The following is a 24,019-nucleotide window of genomic DNA, read 5'->3' as shown; positions in this document are numbered from 1 at the left end:
CCACATTTTTCATAATTGGGATGAAGTTAACATCTAGTTTTTGTATGAGCTATGATTGGAACTGTATCTTGTCAGTACTCCCTGCCTGACAGGACATTGTATGTTTATAAATTTGGGTATGTGCTTATTGTTATCTTGTTTTACCTTTATTAATAGAATAATGCAATTCTTATGGCTCAGAATAGGAAGGGACAAATCAACAAACTCAAAGTCAACTCTACCTCAGATAATTTGGGGAGCAACAAAAAACACTGATGCTTTCTTCCACTTTGACCTTCTGCTGTTCATCGGTCACATCCATATTTATATCTGCTTGTATTTCTTCCTCAGGGGCATCTAATCTCTAAATATGGCCTACCTATCTCAGCATCTCTTATTGACTTTTCCTAATCTTATTATTCTGTGAATATTTACTCTGTGTGCCATTTTTGCTTTGTTCACTCCTGAGGAATCCTTCACATTACCTGTCTCAACAAAAGAAGTTAAGGAAATATGGTCACAGGGATTTGATTCCAAGAGAAAAGAACAAGACACTTCGGAGGGCATAGGAAGAATTTTAACCGAGATCAGTATCTAAAAAACAGTATGGGTAGCAATTACTCAAGTCCTCTTTGATTAATTTACTTATTTTTTTTAATAATATGCCACATTCAATCTTAAGAAAAATAACTAGGAGGGGCATATAGATAGGACCAAAGTTAAGGTATATTCTTTACTTTTTTAAAAATTTTTATTAGTGACATGCCCACCCCAACTAGATCCTAGTCACCTTCTGATCCTCCAAACATCGAGTATCACTAGGTGTAGCACTTGGAGGCCCCAACCACACCTGGGTGTGGACCTGGAGGTCAACTATGCCAAAGAAAAACACGTGTTTCAAAACTAACTAATAGTGTATATTAAAGTAATAATATTTTACTTGTGAGGTATACCCTTACAGAGCTGTTCATGATTGCATTTCAATCATATAGTATTCCCACACCCATCCCTCCACCAGTGTGTATTTCCCAGCACCAGTGTCCCCAGGTCTTCTCTCTCTGTCTCTCCCCTTTCGGGGATTGTGGTTTGCAGTATCAATATGGAAAGGTTATTAGGAAAGCAACATCCAAGAGAATGTTCATGTAAGCACCAGAGCACCCCCTGGTGAGCATCATGACTAGACTGTGCATGAGCTCTACAGTTCAGTGAGTGTGATCCACGGCAAGCATCTGTGAAAACACAAGTCAGGTGTGTGACCTCTGGCAATCACCACTGTCACTGTCACTGTCCTCCTGTTGTTCATCGATTTGCTCGAGTGGGCCCAGTAATGTCTCCATTGGAGACTTTGTTGTTACTGTGTATAGATTTGTATAGTTTTCATTTTAAACCTGTATGGATGCAGTAATTTACTTTTATAAATTCCACTTGTATGTAAGACATAGGATAAATAATCAAAAAAAAATAAAGCTTTTTCTAAATTCAAATCTGGGTATGGCATAGGATATTTAGAGCCCTCTAAGACCACCTTTATCACAAGCCTATGTTATTAAGAGAATCCATACAATATCTATTAGATTTTTCTAATCTATTAACATCTCTATCTTTCCATCACTCTATTATCTATTGTCTATCTACTTTCCACCCCCTATTCTTTTATTCCAAGCATCTCAGGAGACCTGGGGTTCCTTCCTCTTGATTCTTGGCCTAACAGATAGACCCAATGAGAGGTCCCAAGGTTGCAGTGGTACTTGGGCCCTGCAGTGTCAGGAATGAACCATATTTTTAAAATTTTTTCAGTTATTTGATTTTTTCTATATTTTCTCAACTTTATTCCACTTACAATGCTCAGACTATGCAGAAAGTCTGAGAGGACTCCATCACTTGATTCATTACAGAGTATCCGCAATGAATTACAGACTATTCAGACTATCTGCTGTCAGTCTTAATTCATGTAAAGAAATGTGTAAGTTGAAATTATTTGATGCAAACATTCCTAAACTTATTCATTGTCGTTTAGCCTTAAACTCTTGCTATTGAAATTTCATGCCTGTATGATTCTTTTCACTCTGTCGATATTTTTCTTCTTTTTTCTTTCTCTCTCTTTCGCTCTCTCTCCCTTCCTCCTTCTTTCCTGTAATGTTCTTTAGAGATAGATTTAAATATATGTATTCCACCTGCCAGGCATATTCTGAAATATGGGTGTATTTCTACAGTTTTAAACCTCAATATTTAACCTCTAGAGTATTTTTGTTTGTGTTTTGGGCCACACCCAGCTGTGCTCATGGCTTAATCCTATCTCTATGCTTGCAAGCCATACTCCTTAATCTCTGAAATATCACTCTGGTCTTTTTATTATTATTATTATTATTATTGTTATTATTATTATTATTTGCTCGAGTGGGCCCAGTAACGTCTCCATTGGAGACTTTGTTGTTACTGTGTCTGGCATATCGAATACGTCATGGGGAGCTTGCCAGGCTCTGCCGTGCGGGCGAGATACTCTCGGTAGCTTGCCGGGCTCTCCTAGAGGGGCGGAGGAATCGAACTCGGGTTGGCCATGTTGGCTGCGTGCAAGGCAAACGCCCTACTGCTGTGCTATCGCTCCAGCCCATAATTATTATACAATAGTATACTCCTCTGCTTTCTATTCTTCATTCTGATTTTTTTAATCAGAGGGTGAATTTTATTACCTGATTTTTTTAATCACCTCTTATTACCTAATCTTATTTTCTATCTTATTTTCTATCCATCTTTTTGATCTTTCTTGGACATTTCTTTTACTATGTGCTCATACCCTTATACAGATCATTTTTTTATTCTGTAAATTCATTTCTAATTTTTAAAAACGCTTTCTATTATTAACAGGCTGGTCATTTCTTTTAATCACATTACTTTATAGTTTCATGCATGAAATGAGAATTGTGCAGTATGCCACTTAACATAGAGATGCTCCGCCGATTTGGGAAGGTACCTACCCAAAGATCAAAGCCTCTGTTAAGCGAAACATGCAGAGCTGTTCATCTGGCAGAGATGCTTTGCTGCCCTCAGCCATTCTGCAAATGCGCTTTCGATATGGCTCTAGTTAAGAAGAGGAGAAAAAATCCACAAAGATAGAAACAAAGTACAAAATGCTTAGCAAATTATATTTTTAATAGCTACCCTTTAAGCAGGCAAAAACTGATTTTTCACTAAATTCTATAGAAGCGGTTTGAACTTTCCTAAGATTCAGACTCCCTGGAAGCATTTGTGCTGTGAGTTTGCAATTCTCCCTGAGCTCTCTGGAGAAATTTTTATACTAAGGAAGGGGGAAAAAATGGAGTTTGAATACTTTATTTTGGTTCATATTAATGCTATAGCTAAATGAATCTATGTAGCCAATGTTTTATGTTCTTAAAATAGCTTTTGGGGAGTGTAAAATAATGACACTATGTCTTAATATTGTGGTCGGTCTTTACTTTGAAAGTGTGAAATAATTAACATTTATCAAAAGTGTTTTCTTCTCATGGCACAAGGGTTATTTAACCAAACGCAGTGTGTGGAGGGTATAAAATATTGCGTGTTAAGGCTATAGAACAAGAACAGAAAAACAGAAAAGATAGAGAGTAGCAGAATGGGGGAAGAAAAGTGAGGTTTATTAAGAAGTGAGCATTCAGCTAAATCATAAGTGTCAGTTGGGAGTTATATGGTTAGAAAAAATGGGGAAATAATTTTAGGCTACAGAAACAGCATGCACAAAGGAAAATACAGCATAGCATGTTATTTAACACTAACATTGTGGAATAGCTTTAATCTGAAGATGATTCATAAGCACTTTTATCAAAGTTGCTTAATACACAAATTGCATTTTCAATCGCTTCAATAACCAGAGGTGTCCCTTTCCATTGACTTTTACTTGACTTGCCATTTGGCATCAGTAATGACAAACTAAATGAATAAAGTTTTGAAACAGAAGAGAGAGATGATGAATTATGAGGCAAGGGAGAGTTGGGCAGGGGACACAGAGCTATGGGAACAGAGTGAGGCACCTTACATGCTGCTGTACCCACAGAATCCTGCAGAAACCCTTGCTGGATCCAGTCAGCATCTCTGGAGAGGAACAACATTGAGCAACTTCAGGCAGCTTAGGGAGTACAACAGGGGCCAGGAGAATGCTAAGAAGTGCAGGTTGCCTCATGAGCTGGGGGAGAAGGCAACTGGAATAGAGAAGGAATCACTAAGTCAATAATGATTGGAGGAATTGTTTGGGATGGGAGATGTGTGCTGAAAGTATATAAAGGACCAAACCTGATAGCCTCTCAGTTTCTGTATTGCAAAACATAATGCTCCAAAGTAGAAAGAGAGTCTGGGGGAAATTGTCTGCCATAGAGGCAGGGGGAGAGGTGGGATGGTGGATGGGGGTATGGACACTGGGGACATTGGTGGTAGAAAATGTGCCTTGGAGGGGTGTGTGGGTGTTCGATCATTGTATGACTGAAACTCAAACATGAAAGCTTTATAAGTATATCCCACAGTGATTCAATAATAAAAATTAATTAATTAATTAATTAATTAAAAACAATGTGCAGGCATGTCGATGCCAATGGCCCAAGAACTGATGAAGGCTGCAACTTCTAACGTACTATGAAATATGATGGAGGTGCCCTGGACACCTATGTCTCCCAGACTCACAGTTCTGTCTTCACATTCCTAGAAAAAAAAGTCAGTGAGTGACTGAGAAGTGCAGATTTGGGTCTCTTGCTGCCTGGGTCAGGCTGGCTGAGGAACACCATTTCTGAGATGAGCCAGTACCAGTAGGACAGTTGGTTCACAGCTGACCCACCGTTCTTCATTCAAGTCAACAGACTCGGTATTGCTCAGTTCACTATCTGCTCCTAGCAAGCGGTCACAAGGACTCAGCATTTTCAACTAGCATAGTGCAGACATTAAAATAAATAGGGCAAGCACGGTGATGAGATGCCAGCTGGCTCTTATGTCCAGGTCACTGCACACATTACCTGTTCATATAGACATGTATGAAGATAGGAGAAGCTCAAGGAACAGGTTATGGTGATATAAAGCCTCCAACTGTCACCAAGCCTTCCCTATGTACATGTTCAGGCATCACAGTGCATTTGAAATGAGAAACATATACTCCCTAGTTATCATGCCCATGATCGCTAGTTACTGCTGAGATTGGCTAGATCAACCTCAAATCTGCTACAAGACACCAGCATCCCTGGGTCAGAATTTAGGCCTTCTAGACTTACTTAGCATTATAGCCTCTATAGGGCATATGTAATCACAAATTCCCAGTGGACATCTAGGCTCATATAAACTCGGTTATTGGCATTGACTCAATTTTATGAGTGTGAGCCCCTGACCACTGTTCGGGCAAATTCAAATTCTTCACCCATCTCACACAACACTGGGTGGAGGGAAAAAACTGGAAAATCCATTCTCATCAAGGGATCTAGCACAGAAATCACTTCAAACACACTTGAACTTTCTGAATTTGCTGAGGAAGACTTTCAAGCACTATTTGATTGACATTTGATGAAGTAAAGAAATCAATGGAAGACTATCAACAAGCTGAGAGAATGTACTAAAGCATGAAATATCGCCAAACTGAAATCAATGGGCTAAAAAGTACAATAGCTGAGCTAAAAATAAGTATATAAAACACAGTAGCAGGATTTCTAAATAAAATGGTGATAACTGCTGAAAATCAGATCAGTAACCTTGAGGACAAGGTAAGTGAAATCATTAAAAATATATAGTAAAGGGAGTTAAAAGAATTTTAGGACCGTATAGTACAGTGGTTAAAATATTTGCCTCACATGTTGTGGGCACAGATTCCATCCCAGACACCACACAGGGTCCCCTCAAGATCTCCAATTCTCAAGCACAGAGCCAGGAGTAATCCCTGAGTAATGTCAAGTATGAACCACTTCTCCCCACCTCCAAAATGAAAATATTCTAAAAAGAAGATCAGATTTATGGGGGAAAGCTCAAAGCAACAATTACAGCACATTAGTTTCAGAAAAGGGAAGAAAGAACAGGAAATAAATGCTTATATAATAAATAATAGTTAAAAATTTATCCTGTTTGAAGAGAGAGACACATTATCCCAACTAGGAAAGAGAGAGTTACAAACAAAATAATGACAAACAGAAGGTTGAAAGTGAGAGAGAAACTCTTAAAAGCCACAGGTGAAAAGCAAAGTCTACATATAAAGGAAATTCCATAAAACTCACACTAGATTTCTCAAATGAAGCTCTATAAGGCAAAAGATAATGATGTGATACATCAACATTTTGAATAAACCTCCAAAAAGAATCTTCTGTCCTCTCTACTTATTACTCATATTTGAGGGAATGATAAAAAAATATGTTAATACAAACAATGGTTAAAGGGATTCGTTGTCACTAAATTAGCTTTGTCTTGCACTGTCCTCCTGTTGTTCATCAATTTTGCTTGAGCGGGCACCAGTAATGTCTCACAACAAATTGTAAGACATGTTGTTGCTGTTTTTGACTTATGAATACTTCACGGGTAGCTTGCCGGGCTCTCTGAGAGAGGCAGAGGAATCAAACCTGGGTCTGCCGCATGCAAGGCAAACACACTAGATGCTGTGTTATCAAATGCTAAACGAAATCCCACTATGAGTCAGCAGTTATATTAAAATTTAAATTAGGGAAAGATGGAGAATAATATAAAAAGGGGAGTCACAGAATGAACTCATTTAAATTTAATGAACTACTTTAAATTTAAACGGGGAAATAAACTTAGAATTTAAGATGTAAACTGTGTGATAACCACAAAACAAAAGAGAAATGAAGTAAGAATCAACAAGAACAAAAAATTAAGGTGAGCACTACACAAAATGCTAGTGGCAAAGTCCAATCACAAAACATAATTATAAAGGAAAACCAAAGGAACGAAGACTGCAAAATGTTGAGAATTCTCATAGAAAGATATTAATAAATTCCTGTATGCTAATAATTTATCTCTTGATGTAAAAGGCATAGAATGGCTGAAGTAGGGGACAAAGCCCAACTTTTGGACTGCTAGAAAGAATCACAGTTGAATGTTCAAGGTAAATAAAGGTTCAGAGAATATTTCTGAAAAAAAAATATACAGTCAGCCTCAAAAGGCATGGAAGGTCATATTTGTATTAGATGAAAAATAGAGTTCAAACTATTTTATTTTAAATAAACTTAGTTCTTTTTATTATAATTTTATTTGGGCTGGAGAGATAGGGCGTTTGCCTTGCATGAAGCCAGCTCGGTAGACACAGATTCGATTCTTCTGCCCCTCTCAGAGAGACCGGCAAGCTACCGAGAGTATCTCACCCGCACGGCAAAGCCTGGCAAGCTACCCGTGACATATTCAATACGCCAAACACAGTAACAACAAGTCTCAAAATGGAGATGTTACTGGGCCAGCTAGAACTAATCGATGCACAACGGGAGAACAGTGACAGTGATAATTTTATTTATTTTTCCACTCAAAATAATTAGTTGAAATTCAATTGTGTCATAGAATAGATTATTAGTCAATTTCTTCTTATAGATTAATATGAATCCCACTCATTAATCCACCTATTGATAGATTTTTTTATGTTGTTTTTAGTTTCTGGTTTTTCCAGATAGAGCTGCCATAAACTCTCATAAACATGTTTTATACTTGCCTTTTTTACTTCTCTTAGGTAAATAGGAATAAAATAGTTAAAAGAGATGGGTGAAACTTAACCATGTTTGGTAAAATAAGTCAGAAGAGAATAACAATTACTGATGATTTTTCTCAGATGTGAAATATAAAGAAATTAACAGATAAAAAGGATTCTAATAACAGAAGTAAATTTATCAGAGTCGGGGAGAGGTAGGTACAAAAGAGGTTGTCCAATAAACTGTGATGAAGGATTACTCGGTGGTAAGTACTTTGGTGCTAAGCATGGCATAGCAACATACATTTGAAAAAACGCCAACCTGTAATCTTCAAACATGCATAGAGAGATAGTTTAACAAGCTGCATGCATTCCTGCATGCAGGAATCCCAAGTTCAAGCCCCAGCATATTATGGTCCGTCAAACACTGCCAGGAGCAACCTGTTTCCCATTTTCTGAACTCCATCAAACATGTTGTGATAATTATGAAAAATGGGTAGAAAGTATCTTATGATGTGTTGCGCTCTGGAAAGCAGCACGGAGTGTGGCGGCAATTGGGTAGTGGAGGTCACCTGCCTGGCCTGAGTCCCTTGGGGCAGGGAAGGCTCTTGCTAACACCCCTCTGGGGCACCCTGAATAAAAACTGCCTGGTGTGGAGTCCAGTGGCATGGTTATGGGAGTCTCATTTTATACTCCCATCTGGGAGGAGCAGCCGTGAGCTCTGGAGGGTGGCCGGTGAGATTATCTGGTGCTGGCAGGGTGTGAGCCCTGGGTCACCTAGACTGGGGGAAGCAGTCAGAGGATCTCTGCTCCCAGGTTCCATTGAGTCCAGAGTCCAAGGTCACAAAGTTCCGCATTACCCGGGTTCTGTGGGACTGCACTCCTGCATGAGGCTCACTCGGCCAGAGCCTCCAGAAAGCAGCCTGGGGCGTGGCGGCAATTGGGTAGTGGAGGTCAGCTGCCGGGCTAGGTCCCTTGGGATGGGGAGGACTCTAGTCCTCCCCCCTCTGGAACATCCCCAGTGAAAACAGCCTGGCGCAGAGTTCATATATAAAGGGCCCCATGGCAATGGAATTCATTGGGAATTCAGCTGTCAGGACTCATCATGTGGACAAACAAACTAAGCCTGATAAGACCTTTACCTGGAGCTAGTCCAGAGAAGGCTGGACCCCCATCTAGAAAGAACAAAGGTCAAGAAAAAATTTCAAAGAAGACCATCAACTAATCCCAACTCTCCCTGCTTTGGCAACCACCCTACCAACCAAATCTTCAGATCTTCCCTATGTCGAAAACCCAAAATGAGGCAGCTTGGGAAAAACCCTCTAAAAGCCAACTTGAACAAAAGGAGTTAGTACATATGCTGCATGAGCCCATGTGTTACTTGTGTCCATGTGTCGTGGTGAAGCGCACGTAATGCCGGAGCGTACGTGTTGCCCATGTCTTCCCTCTTGGTATGTGTCCTTTCATGCTTTTGTATCTAATACTGGGATGTGTACTGGTGCTCTTTCTGCCTTTGAAGAAGCCTGACTTCTCTCTCTTTCTCTCCCTCCTTCCCTTCCTCAAAATAAACCTCCGAATAATGTTTTGACTTCATAGCTCGTCTCCTCCTGAAATTCTTTTCTGCGAGAAGGTAAGGACCTGAAAGGTCCGGATAAGGCCTAGGGCTGACTTTTCTTGCTCCAGTCTGAGTCCAGAAATTGATTTCCGAGAAATCAAGTGGTGGGATTATGCCCATGACATACAGAACAAATAGATGTCAGGTGTGGCTTGATGGCTACCTAGTGGGACTGGCAGGACTCAGGTTGTTAGTGCCATGCAGAGGCTCATCAGAGAACTTAGCAGTCCTAGCTGTCCCAGCCAGTCCTGGGTAGCAGAGGTGGATTCTGAGAAAGTGACTGTCGCTCAGTTCTCCACTCATGTAAGTCACCTGGGAACCCATCAACATCATATATGTATATGTATGTGTGTGTGTTTGTGCACTACATTTTTATCATTCTTATCTACTGATCTGGGCTGGAGTGATAGCACAGTGGTAGGGCATTTGCCTTGCGCGCAGCCAGCCTAGTCGAGCCAGGTTCGATTCCTCCACCCCTCTCGGAGAGCCTGGCAAGCTACCAAAAGTATTCAATATGCCAAACACAGTAACAAGAAGGCTCACAATGGAGACGTTACTGGGCCCACTCAAGCAAATCAATAAACAACGGGAGGACAGTGTTGTTTTTTGTTTATCTACTGATCTGCCATTGAGTATTCGGATCATTTCTAGATCTTGGTTATTGTAAACAGTGCCACAAGAAACATAGATGTGCACTATCTATTTAAAGTGGTGGGGTTCTTTTGTGATGATTATAATTTTATACATTTAAAAAAACCTATAATTTCATAGTAGAAATTATAGAAAAAGTAGAGAAATCAAGGTCTTGGGTTCCAGTTTTAAAAGAATTCAATATTAGAAAGATAAATTTAAATCTAATTTTGTCTACCGAATCCTTTATTTGTGACACTTCTTTTTGTAGCTTTTTTTTTATTTCTACTCCCATTTCTTCCTGTATTTTCTCGACTATCTGTTCTACTGTTTTTTTTTTTCTTTCATTTCTTCCTTTAATTTTCTGGATGTCTCCTCCATTGATTCTTTGAGTAGTTCCTTGAACATCCTCTGCATTTCATCTCGGAATTCTTTATCGGAGAGAGCATATTTGTGGATAACCCCGCTTGAGGGTTCGGGACTCTTTTTCTTCGTCCTCTCCTTGCAGTGGAAATTTGCGCTGTTTCTTCACACGCTTTGACTGTCTAGAGGTAAAACCTTGGAATTCACCAGCACTGTTCCCTCTTATCACGGGAAGGATTCTGAATAAGGCCAGTCGATGGTGGTCACCCTTCTCCCTTTCTAGAATCTGTGCTTCCTCTCAGGCATTATTCTTTGGCTTATGGTGGGCATCTCGTCAAGCTTTGGAGGAGGTAATCTTTAATATTGGGCTTGTACAGCTTCTTGCATATTGGTCTTTTGTTAGAATTAGAGTAGGCTAGTGGATTATTGTTGTAATTGAAGCGGCCAAGATTTTTTCCACAGAATTAGGTGATAAGGTACAGCCCGCCCCCAAGGGCCTGGGTTCCTCTCTGGGCACGCGCAGCTAGAAACAGCCCCGAGACAGCCGGTTTTCAACCCCTGAGCCGCGTGGGACGGGCACAGAGGCCCAGCTCTGGGCAACAAAGCTGAACGGCTCCAATTCCAACAGGTACAGCCCGCCCCCAAGGGCCTGGGTTCCTCTCTGGGCACGCGCAGCTAGAAACAGCCCCGAGACAGCCGGTTTTCAACCCCTGAGCCGCGTGGGACGGGCACAGAGGCCCAGCTCTGGGCAACAAAGCTGAACGGCTCCAATTCCAACAGGTACAGCCCGCCCCCAAGGGCCTGGGTTCCTCTCTGGGCACGCGCAGCTAGAAACAGCCCCGAGACAGCCGGTTTTCAACCCCTGAGCCGCGTGGGACGGGCACAGAGGCCCAGCTCTGGGCAACAAAGCTGAACGGCTCCAATTCCAACAGGTACAGCCCGCCCCCAAGGGCCTGGGTTCCTCTCTGGGCACGCGCAGCTAGAAACAGCCCCGAGACAGCCGGTTTTCAACCCCTGAGCCGCGTGGGACGGGCACAGAGGCCCAGCTCTGGGCAACAAAGCTGAACGGCTCCAATTCCAACAGGTACAGCCCGCCCCCAAGGGCCTGGGTTCCTCTCTGGGCACGCGCAGCTAGAAACAGCCCCGAGACAGCCGGTTTTCAACCCCTGAGCCGCGTGGGACGGGCACAGAGGCCCAGCTCTGGGCAACAAAGCTGAACGGCTCCAATTCCAACAGGTACAGCCCGCCCCCAAGGGCCTGGGTTCCTCTCTGGGCACGCGCAGCTAGAAACAGCCCCGAGACAGCCGGTTTTCAACCCCTGAGCCGCGTGGGACGGGCACAGAGGCCCAGCTCTGGGCAACAAAGCTGAACGGCTCCAATTCCAACAGGTACAGCCCGCCCCCAAGGGCCTGGGTTCCTCTCTGGGCACGCGCAGCTAGAAACAGCCCCGAGACAGCCGGTTTTCAACCCCTGAGCCGCGTGGGACGGGCACAGAGGCCCAGCTCTGGGCAACAAAGCTGAACGGCTCCAATTCCAACAGGTACAGCCCGCCCCCAAGGGCCTGGGTTCCTCTCTGGGCACGCGCAGCTAGAAACAGCCCCGAGACAGCCGGTTTTCAACCCCTGAGCCGCGTGGGACGGGCACAGAGGCCCAGCTCTGGGCAACAAAGCTGAACGGCTCCAATTCCAAACAGGAGACATTCCCAACTCCTCGGCCAGTGCCAGGGACTCTTTCCGGAGCCGCGGCCGCTAACGCGGCCGCGAAATATTTTCCCACTACATATGCCATAGGAACCATAAGCTAACTTCTTAAATGGAAACTTCTCTATTTTAGCTCAGCCACTAGAAATACAGTTGCCAATAACTCATAAGCCTATCTTAACTCACACTGCATATCAAGCAGAATAGTAACACTGAACGTGAAGGACTAAACCACACCTCTCACAATGGTAAAGCAACGCAAAAGCCCACCAAACATTCATATTGAAGAGTCTAGCCCAGATGACACCAACAGTACTGTAGTGTTAGACAACCTCTCTGACAAGGAATTCAGAACGGAGCTACTTAGGATGCTTAGGGAATTAAAAGAAACAATGGAAAGCAATGCCAATAGAAGACAAGAGGATCTGAAGGCAGAAATGAGGAAAATGCAATCAGAAATGTCAGACCTGAAAAATCTCGTAGGCGAATTGAAAAGCTCAGTGGAAGGCCTCAGCAGCAGAGTAACAGCGGCTGAGAACAGAATCAGTGAGCTCGAAGATGAAGTTCAGAGACTCTCCCGAAAAGAGCAGAAAATGGAAAAGAGACTCACAATTCGGGAACAGATGGCAAGAGAAGATCGTGATGAAGCCAAGAGGGGTAACATAAGAATTATTGGAGTCCCAGAGGGACAGGAAGAAAACCTCGATGAAGAAGAAACTGTCAAAGAAATCATTGCTACAACATTTCCAGAGCTGAAGAAAACTTGTGACCACATTCAGGAGGCCCGAAGGGTACCAGCTAGAAGAAATCCGAATAAAAATACCCCAAGACACATTCTGATCAAAATGACCAAAACCTTAGACAGAGACAAAATTCTGAAAGCAGCAAGATCGAAGAAAGAAATCTCTTACAAAGGAGCATCCTTAAAATTCACAGCTGATTTTTCTGATGAAACCCTCATGGCCCGAAAACAGTGGTGGGACATAGTAAAAAAACTCAATGAAATAAATGCCTCCCCCAAAATACTTTTCCCAGCAAGACTCTCATTCATAATAGAAGGAACAACACACAGTTTCACAGACAAACAACAGCTCAGGAACTTCATAGACTCAAAACCATGGTTACAAGAACAACTAAATGGGCTACTTTAAGGCAAGAAAGGCCCCTCAAATACACCCAATTTTAACATAACAATGGGACAAAATCCCATAACAATAATCTCTCTCAATGTCAATGGGCTAAACGCACCAATTAAAAGACATAGAGTGGCAGGATGGATTAGAAAATTGAACCCAACATTCTGCTGCCTGCAAGAAACGCATCTCAATAGTCAAAGCAAACACAGACTCAGAGTCAAAGGCTGGAAAACAATCCTACAGGCAAACAGCTCCTATAAAAAAGCTGGGGTAGCCATCCTTATATCAGACCACATTGATTTCAGAGTGAGGAAGGTCATAAGAGACAATGAAGGCCATTACTTATTGATCAGAGGATCTGTACAACAGGAAGAACTTACAATAATAAATGTATATGCACCTAATGAGAGACCAGCAAAGTACTTAAAACAACTACTCATAGATTTGGAAAAAGACATCAATAGCAACACAATACTAGTGGGAGACTTCAACACTGCTTTGTCACCTCTTGATAGATCAACCAGACTCAAGCTTAGCAAGGACATACTTCATTTGAGGGAAACAATGGAAGAAAGGGACTTAGTAGATATATACAGGACACTTCATCCACAAAAAGCTGAATACACATTCTTCTCAAGCGTACATGGAACATTCTCCAAGATAGACCACATGCTGAGCCACAAAACATGCCTCCATAAAATTAAGAAGGTAGAGATTGTATCAACAATCTTCTCAGACCATAATGCGCTGAAATTAGAAGTAAATCACACACAAAAACAGAAAACTAAATCAAACACCTGGAAATTAAACAGTGCACTATTGAACAACGAGTGGATTAGACAGGAAATCAAAGAGGAAATCAAAAGATTCCTAGAAACGAATGAAAATGAGAACACAAGTTACCAAAACTTATGGGACACAGCAAAGGCTGTGTTAAGAGGAAAGTTTATAGCTCTACAAGCATTCCTCAGGAAGGAGGAGCGAGCACACATAAGTAACCTAACCTCACAGCTTAAGAGCTTGGAGAAGGACCAAAAAAAGGAGCACAACCCGAACAGGAGAAAGGAAATAATAAAACTCAGAGCAGAGATTAACGAGATGGAAACCCAAAAAACAATCCGAAAGATCAATGAAACCAAGAGCTGGTTCTTCGAGAAAATTAACAAGATCGATAAGCCTCTAGCAAAACTCACAAAGAAAGGGAGAGAGAAAACCCTAATAAACCGAATCAGAAATGAAAAGGGGGTCATTACAACAGAAACCACAGAAATTCAGAGGATCCTCAGGGAGTACTTTGAGAAGCTTTATGCCACGGAACATCAAAACCTCGAGGAAATGGATAAATTCCTAGACTCCTACAGACTCCCAAGGCTGAACCAAGAAGACCTGGAATACCTGAACAGACCTATCACCATCAAGGAAATTGAAATGGTAATAAAAAGTCTCCCCAAGCACAAAAGTCCTGGCCCGGATGGATTCACTAGTGAATTCTTCCAAATCTTTAAAGAGGACTTACTCCCAATGCTCTTTAAGCTTTTCCACGAAATTGAAATATCAAAAACACTTCCAAACAGTTTCTACGAAGCAAATATCACACTGATACCAAAAGCAGACAGAGATACCACAAAGAAAGAGAATTACAGGCCGATATCCCTGATGAACACAGATGCAAAGATCCTCAACAAACTACTAGCAAATAGAATCCAACTACTCATCAAAAAGATCATACACCATGACCAAGTAGGATTCATCCCAGGGATGCAAGGATGGTTCAACATTCGGAAATCAATCAACATAATCCACCATATCAACAAAAGAAAAGATAAAAAGCATATGATCATATCAATAGATGCAGAGAAAGCATTTGATAAGATCCAGCACCCCTTTATGATGAAAACCCTAGCCAAAATGGGTATAGAGGGGACCTTCCTCAACATAATTAAAGCCATCTACCACAAGCCTACAGCAAGCATCATCCTCAATGGGGAAAAACTGAGAGCCTTCCCTCTAAGATCAGGGACGAGACAGGGATGCCCACTCTCTCCACTGCTGTTCAATATAGTACTGGAAGTACTTGCAATAGCGATTCGGCAGGAAAAAGATATTAAGGGCATTCAGGTAGGAAAGGAAGAAATCAAGCTCTCACTATTCGCAGATGATATGATACTCTACTTAGAGAACCCAATAACTTCCACCAAAAAACTCTTAGAAACAATAGACTCGTATAGTAAAGTTGCAGGTTATAAAATCAATACCCAAAAGTCCATGGCTTTCCTATACGCAAACAGTGAGAGAGAAGAAAGCAACATGAAAAAAACAATCCCATTCACAATTGTGCCCCAGAAAATCAAGTACCTAGGAATCAGCTTAACTAAGGAAGTAAAGGACCTGTACAAAGAAAACTACAAAACGCTACTTCAGGAAATAAAAGAGGACATGAGGAAATGGAAAGATATCCCCTGCTCATGGGTCGGGAGACTTAACATTGTCAAAATGGCAATACTACCGAAAGCATTGTATAAATTCAATGCAATCCCTATAAGGATACCCATGACATTCTTCAAAGAAATGGAGCAAACACTCTTGAAATTTATATGGAACAATAAGCCCCCACGAATAGCTAAAGCAATTCTTGGGAAAAAGAAAATGGGAGGAATCAACCTCCCGAACTTCAAACTGTACTACAAAGCAGTAATAATTAAAACAGCATGGTACTGGAACAAAGGCAGAACTGCAGACCAATGGAACAGGGTTGAATACACTGACATCTCTCCTCAATCATATGCTCATCTAATCTTTGATAAAGGTGCAAGTAATGTGAAGTGGAGTAAGGAAAGCCTCTTTAATAAATTGTGTTGGCATCACTGGACGGCTACATGCAAAAAAATAGGCTCAGAACTCTGCCTAACACCATGTACAAAAGTAAGATCAAAATGGATTAAAGACCTCAACATCAGACCAGAAACCATAAGGTACATTGAAGATAAAGTTGGCAAAACCCTCCATGACATTGAAGCTAATGGTATCTTCAAAGATGCCACGCCACTGGCCGAGCAAGTGAAAACAGAGATAGATAAATGGGACTATCTTAAACTAAGAAGCTTCTGCACCTCCAAAGAAACAGTGACCAAAACACAAAGACAGTCTACAGAATGGGAAAGGATATTCACCGAATACACATCTGACAAGGGGTTGATATCCAGGATATACAAAATACTGGTTAAACTCCACAAGAAGAAAACATCCAACCCCATCCAAAAATGGGGCAATGAAATGAACAGAAACTTTCTCAAAGAAGAAATCCGAATGGCAAAAAAGCACATGAGAAAATGCTCTACATCATTAATCATCAGGGAGATGCAGATCAAAACCACAATGAGATACCATCTCACACCTCAGAGACTGGCCCACATCAAAAAGAACAAAAGCAACCGATGCTGGCGTGGATGTGGCGAGAAAGGGACACTCCTTCACTGTTGGTGGGAATGTCCACTGGTTCAGCCCTTCTGGAAAACAGTATGGACGATTCTCAAAAAATTAGAAATTGAGCTCCCATTTGACCCAGCAATACCACTCCTGGGAATATATCCCAGAGAGGCAAAAATGTATAGTCGAAGTGACATCTGCACTTGTTTGTTCATTGCAGCCCTCTTTACAATAGCCAGAAACTGGAAGAAACCTGAATGCCCAAGAACAGATGACTGGTTAAAGAAACTTTGGTACATCTACACAATGGAGTACTATGTAGCTCTTAGAAAAGATGAAGTCATGAAATTTACATACAAGTGGTACAATATGGAAAGTATCATGCTAAGCGAAATGAGTCAGAAAGAGAGGGATAGACATAGAAAGATTGCATTCATCTGGGGGATATAAAGTAACAAAGTATGAGATTAATACCCAAGAATAGCTGAGATCAGCACCAGGAGGATTATTCCATAACTTAGAGGCCAGCCGGGTATCCTAGAGGAAAGGGCTATTCAGATAGAGAAGGGAGCACCAAATAAAGGATGTTTGGAGGATCCTCCCAGGAGGGGAGATGCATGTCGAAAGTAGACTATGGACTGAACATGTTTGCCACTCAATGCCTCTTTTGCAGACCACAACACCCAAAAGGAGAGAGAGAACACAGGGGATTGCCCTGCCACAGAGACGGGGGGATGGGGGGATGGGGGTGGGAGGGATATTATCCATGGTGGTGGAAAATGGGCACTGGTGGAGGGATGGGTATCTGATCATTGTATAATTGAAACCAAAGCACAAAAAATTGTAAATCTACAACTTTAAAAAAAAAAAAGAAAAAAAAAAAAAAAAAAAAAAAGAATTAGGTGATAAAGGCTGGGATGTGAGTTGAGTGTGCTGGGAGTGGGAAATGCCACCGTCTGCCTCGGAGAAGGCAGCGCCCACTTTGGGAGAGGCCATGCCTCCTATGTGGAGGCCACGCCTCCAGCTGGTCCCAGAGAATTGCTCACCTAGGAACCTGCAGAAGAGGGAGGGGCCCTGAAGAGGTGGGTGGGAGTTCCAGCGGAAGCAGGCAGGTGTTCCCCAAAGTCTCCTCTGGCTGCCCTGTGGTGGGTGTCTGGCACGGGGGAAAAGGGTTGGGGGGGCACGCTCAGGAAAGGGGGAGTGTGGGAAAGGGACATGCTCCCAGGATATCCCCCATAAACCTAGATAAATTTAAATTTAAATCCAAAGTTTTAATAAATTTTTATATAGATTATTGGTAATTCCCATCACACTCAGACTTTCTTTATATTTTGTATTTCCTTTTTACATTTTAAATTCACCCTCAACCTTTCTTGTGTTAGTCAAAAAGAAAAAAATATAACTTTGAGGAATCTCATGCCTCAGGTATCCGGGGCAGTTACTGGAGGGAGTTTAACTGCCTTAACATGCCAACAATAAGCAAACAGTGGGGCTGGAGCTATAGCATAGCTGGTAGGGCGTTTGCCTTGCACACGGCCAACCCTAGTTGGATTCCCAGCATCCCATATGGTCCTCTGAGCACAACCAGGAGTAATTCCTGAATGCATGAGCCAGCAATAACCCCTGTGAATCTCAGGTGTGACCCCAAAAAGAAAAAAAAATAATAATAAGCAAACGGTGCATACCAACTGCCTTTGAGAGCATTAGTTTATAGTTGTGCTCAGCAGATCTAAAAATCTTGTAAAATAATGTCCTGTTGGACCAGAAGAAAAGCAGCAGGATAAGGACAAGATTTAACAAAAGAAAACCAAAACAAAAATGGGTTTATTTAAGTTCCCCCAAATGAATTACTAAATTACTTGGGGTATTTTTTCCTCCCAGACTGGAATTTTCTAATTACTAAATATCTATTTTTATTGTTCCCCAAAGAAATTGCAAAAATCTTTAAAAAGTAATTTAAAGACAGATTAAAACTGAGAAACCACATTTTCATTTTAACCTCTGAAACTAAGCCAAAGAATTGTTTCCTTGAGGGGATTAATGCAACTGCATTGCTTCTGTGCACTGAATACCTTATTTCCCTCTATGAATTTTAACAATTATACTCAGATTTGAAAACAGGAGTCAGTTTTCTTTACCGATATTTTGGAGATACAAAAACAAACATTTTCACTAAGTTTAAGTTTTCTTTTTGTCTGCTTATTTTTAAGTTGAACAAAATAGACAAGACAGTTTTTATTGGAAAAAATTTACAGAAGCGTGTGGAGAGAGAAAGAAAGATAAGTGGTCAAAATAAAAGGGCTTCCCCAGAGTGGAAAAAAGCAGAGAATAGCTTTTGGGAGAAGTTTATATATAAATTCACCAAACTGTCAGGTTCTGGAGTTCTCTGCATACATGAAAGTTTATTTGGACATTGTCACATACTTGAGAAAGATTTGCGCTTTTGATAATCCTTTCATATTCTTATCAAGATCTTTAGAGTGATCCTGTAGCTTTACTTTTCTTCTTTTTGTTTTACTGGAGGCTGGGTTGGGGTCATATCTGCTGTGCTCACTGTTGACTCCTGGCTCTATGATCAGTGGCCCAGCGATCACTTCTGGTGCGCTCAGGGGACCTTATGGCTCAAAGCAAGTAACTTGCCCACGTGTACGAACCCTCCCACTTGCTTCTCCTTCTCTGAGGGGTCCACCAGTCTCACCCGTTCCAGTTTCTGTAACAGGGAGGTGCAGGTGCTATAGCAAACTTCAATTTCTGCAAAGAGCTTAGGTTTTTCATCTCAAATGGATGTGTTCTTCAAGCTTTTGGGCTACTTCAAGGCTAGGCAAGGTGTGTGTGTGTGTGTGTGTGTGTGTGTGTGTGTGTGTGTGTGTTTTGTTATTATTTAAAGAACACACTCTTATTGAGAACTACACTATTTTATGTTATTTTTTGATTTGGGGGCCACACGTGGTTGTATTCATGGCTTACTCCTGAACACCACCAAGGATCTGAGGTCAGGAATCCCACACGGCGGATCTGGGGAGTATATGAGTGCCAGCGATTAAACCTGATTCAGCAAAGGTCCTAACTGATGTTCTCTTCCTCATGTCTGTTTCAGGTGTTTCCCAAAATAAAAAGAAATTATAAATTTAAGGTAAAAATTGTGGAAGAGACACAGTTGTGCTGAGCCAATGCAGAAGTTAAAAATGTATCAAGGAATTTAAGTTTCAATAAATGGTGGCTTTAGTGTAACTAATATTAAACAAGTGAAAGCAAGAATTAGTATCTAAAGAAAAAATATGCTGGGAGTAATTGAATTTTTAGAGAAACAATTTGCAGATGTAAAGTTGAAGAAAGTTGGGGAAGATTTTATATTTATTTTATGAGTCATCTCCACCAATGTTTACTTTCATAGCATATATAATTTTTAAAGCATGATATAATTTATAAATATATAAGTATATATTCTTACATATATAAATATTCTTACATTCTTACATATGTAAATATACATAATAATTATATCATGCATATAAATATGTATTTTTAAAGAATTGGTGGCATAAGGGCTAGGAGTTAGTACAGTTAGGAAGTATGCCTAGAATCTGTCCAGCCCAGGTTTGATTCCCAGCACTATATGGTACCCTGAGCATCACTAGTAAAACCTTCAAGAACCCCAGCACTGCCTGGGTAGACCAGGTATGGCTGGCACTATAGGGGCAAAGCTGCACAGTTCTCAGGCCCTGTATTGAAACCCAAGTCTGACTGGCAGAGAATCCACAGTGGGGCCCCAAGACCGCCTGAGCACCACTTGAGAAGTCCTCCCACTCCACACAGAAAAAATCTGGAAAAAGCAAGAGAATTAATGGGATCAGAAAAGTCATTCAGAGTTATAGCACATTTTGGCTTTTATTAAAACAAGTTACCTATTTACACCTACTTATCTCTTAAAAAGTTTGGGGTTGTTGGTCATACTATGATCTCCAGTATAAATTTGCTTATAAATATTTAGAAAAAAATCTAAAAAATCTCAGGTGTCTGATTGCACTGAGAGTGTTGAGTGGGGACCATGTGGTACACAGGCTCTAATCAGGGCCTTGCATATACTAGCTCAACCATTTCAACTCTCTCCCCAGTCACACTTAAGAGCTTTTTTCTGCTGAAGTTACAGGTTTTCAAGAACATCATTAGAGTTTGGAGACAATCTAACACTGTCTGTGGAGAAGTAATTTCATAAGGTACTTCACTTCCCAGGGATTCTTCTATAGGAGTGTAAAATGAGTGCTTTTAGATTAAAAGTTTCTTTTCCAAGAGTCTAGCTTTATGGACTTTGACCCTTCTGATCCTTTCTCTCTTTTGTATAAAGAACCTGAACTTATTGAAATGGATGGTCAAGGGTTTATAAAGCAACAAATCGAAAACTCAAATGAATTATAGAGAAAATATTAATAGATATACTGCTGATCAAACTCTAGAATGGTTTAGTAATATATACTTCAAAGAATCAACATTTTTTGAGGATAAAGAAAATGTGTTGGATCTTTAATGACTTATAAAACTATCAACATTAGAGCTGGAGAGATAATACATGGGTAAGACATTTGCCAAACACGTGCTGATATTCATTTGACATCAGCCCTACAGATGGTCCCTGATGTGTCACCAAGAGAGAGCTAGGAGAAATTCTGAGCACAGTTAGGTCTGATGCAAGTCCCCCCATTTCATTATGTTTAAAGAAAATGACTAGCTGGGGCTGGAGTGATAGTACAGCAGGTAGGGCATTTGCCTTGCATGCAGCTTACCAGGGTTCGATTCCCAGCATCCCATATGTTCCCCTGAGCACCACCAGGAGTAATTCCTGAGTACAGAGCCAGGAGTAACCCCTGTGAATCTCCAGGTGTGCCCCCCAAAAAAGAAAAGAAAAAGAAAAAAGAAAATGACTAGCATTTTAACTCTCATTTAAGAAAGCTTGTTTACTGTTAGCTTATTTACCAGAGAACTTACTTTGCAAACATTGATCCACTAATCTTAGTGTGAATAATTTAATCATATTTTAAAATTAATTTTAGATTTTCTTTTCAAGGTAAAGGTAAAGGCCCTCCCCTTGATCGTCGATTTGCTCGAGCGGGCCCAGTAACGTCTCCATTGGAGACTTTGTTGTTACTGTGTCTGGCATATCGAATACTCTCAGTAGCTTGCTGGGCTCTCCGAGAGGGGCGGGGGAATCGAACTCGGGTCGGCCATGTTGGCCGCTTGTAAGGCGAACGCCCTACCTGCTGTGCTATCGCTCCAGCACTCCAATCCCTTTTCAAGATGTCAAATATATTTCTGCCCGCAACCCCTGAAAATGGTTATAAAATTGCACTGCACTGTAGCACTGTCCTCCCATTGTTCATCGATTTGCTTGAGTGGGCACCAGTAACATCTCACAACAAATTGTGAATCTTGTTACTGTTTTTGGCATATCATATACTCTCAGTAGCTTGCCAGGCTCTCCAAGAGGGCAGAGGGTTATAAAATTAAACAAATAATATCAAACTTGAGCATAAAAAGTTAAGATAAAGTTTCATAGAGTAAGTAATCTAAGAATATGTTGAAGAGACTACCAGTTTTAATTGAGCATTATCATTTTTAAAATTCTTAAACTTTAAGTTAAACTTAAGTCAATACTCTAAAGCAAAAATTTAAATAAAATAGCAAACTAGAAAGGAAGAAACAAATCTACAGTTCCAAATGTTCAACTATCTATGTAAATAACATAAAATACTAAACTGATAGCACAGCAGTAGGGCGTTTGCCTTACAAACGGCCAACTTGGCCAACCCGAGTTCGATTCCTCCGCCCCTCTCAGAGTGCCCAGCAAGCTACTGAGAGTATCTCGCCCGCAAGGCAGAGCCTAGCAAGCTACCCATGACGTATTCGATTGCCAAACACAGTAACAACAAGTTTCATGATGGAGACGTTACTGGGCCCACTCGAGCAAATCGATGAACAACAGGAAGACCGTGACCGTGACCAATAAAGTTGAATGTTAGAGGAAAACTCAAAATTTTTCAATTAAGAAGTATAGTAGCAAAATTATTTAGAAATTAATTTAATATTCAAGGGTTTCCTAGAAGAAAATCACCACAAATTTAAACTTATAAAATATAATAGTTTTGTTGAGAAAATATGTGATGTATAGAGTGACATACACAGTTACTGAATGATTAGATGTAAACAATAAATAAGACATGCTGTGAAGAAAATTCTCCTCTATTTAACAAAGAATAAAATATATTTCCAGGCAATATTTAAATAGTTAATGTACATACATGCTTATATGTATGTACATATATACACAAGTATAAATACACATACCTAACACTGGTGAGGTACATGTTCTAACACTGAGGTATATTTCTTTCTCCCCTAATAATATTATTGAAGAATTTTCATACATTGATTTTTGAGTTGCCATTCTTTCCTATGGCAAATTCATTTGAATAAAGAGAATACAACAGAGATGTCAGAGGGTGTTAAAATGATATATTAATAGCATCTAGTAGAGACATGTACATCAATAAAAATGGATCTGTGAATAAATTTATATGTGAGTTTATAATGCAATGCAGATAATCATCTAAAAATGTATGGATAAAACTGGACACATTATAAAGGAAATAGGAAAACTCAATTTTGGGGGGAAACAAGGTTACATCCTCAATCACATCTTAATAAAAATTAAACTGCAACTTCAATAATGCTTTAACACAAAAAAGATTAATAATAAAGTCTTTGGATACATTTAAAATTTATTTTTAGAAAAATCAGAACAGCACATCCTTATGAGACAGAACTGACAAATTAATTATTACAGAAAAGTTCAATACATTTATAAAGCAGAGTCAAGAAACTCAAGGAAAAAAGTGCATTGTAAGACTACAAAATAAAGAAGACAAACCCAAGGAACAAAAGAAAACACCAAAACACACATATTTTAATTAAGTAATATAGAGGATAATATAGTATTAAATATGTATTGATTCATTGTGTTTATTTTCATTTATCTGGAGCCCAAACCCAGTGATGTTCAGCAACTTCTCCCTGTTCTAACTCCACATCTGCTTTGTCCGTGCTCAGAGAACCACGTACATTGCTGGAGATTTTAACCAGGGTCTTGGCTGCCATAGTTACATGCAAAAATAGTACCTTACTTCATATATTGTTACTCTGATTCCTGTCATTCGTCGATTGCCTCGAGCAGGCCCCAGTAACGTCTCCTTCATCTTAGCCCTGAGATTTTTAAGAAAGTGCTATATTCAAGGCTCTTTAGGAGAATGAGACCCATCATTGTTACTGGTATTTGGCATATTGGGTACGCCATGGGGAGTTTGCCAGACTCTGCCATGTGGGCAGGTTACATTCGGTAGCCTGCCAGTTTGTCCAAAGTAGGAATGAGATAATAAGATGTCATAATAAGATGTCGCGCGGCCGCATTTGCGGCCGCGCGGTCCCGGGAGCTGGTTTTTATAGTCTCTGATTCTTGGCCATTAATGGGATTGTA

General features: G+C 40.6%; 1 pseudogene; it reads right to left on the bottom strand.

Moving 5' to 3' along the window:
• Window positions 1–23,643, bottom strand: part of LOC130034391 (vacuolar fusion protein MON1 homolog B-like) — a 171,583-nt pseudogene extending 147,940 nt beyond the window's left edge.
• Between the last annotated feature and the right edge of the window lie 376 nt (window positions 23,644–24,019).

Source organism: Sorex fumeus, unplaced genomic scaffold (assembly GCF_029834395.1).
Source record: "Sorex fumeus unplaced genomic scaffold, SorFum_2.1 ptg000061l, whole genome shotgun sequence".
Classification (NCBI taxonomy): Eukaryota; Metazoa; Chordata; class Mammalia; order Eulipotyphla; family Soricidae; genus Sorex; species Sorex fumeus.
The sequence above is the reverse complement of the archived record's forward strand: the minus strand, read 5'-3'. Positions and strand labels throughout refer to the sequence as shown.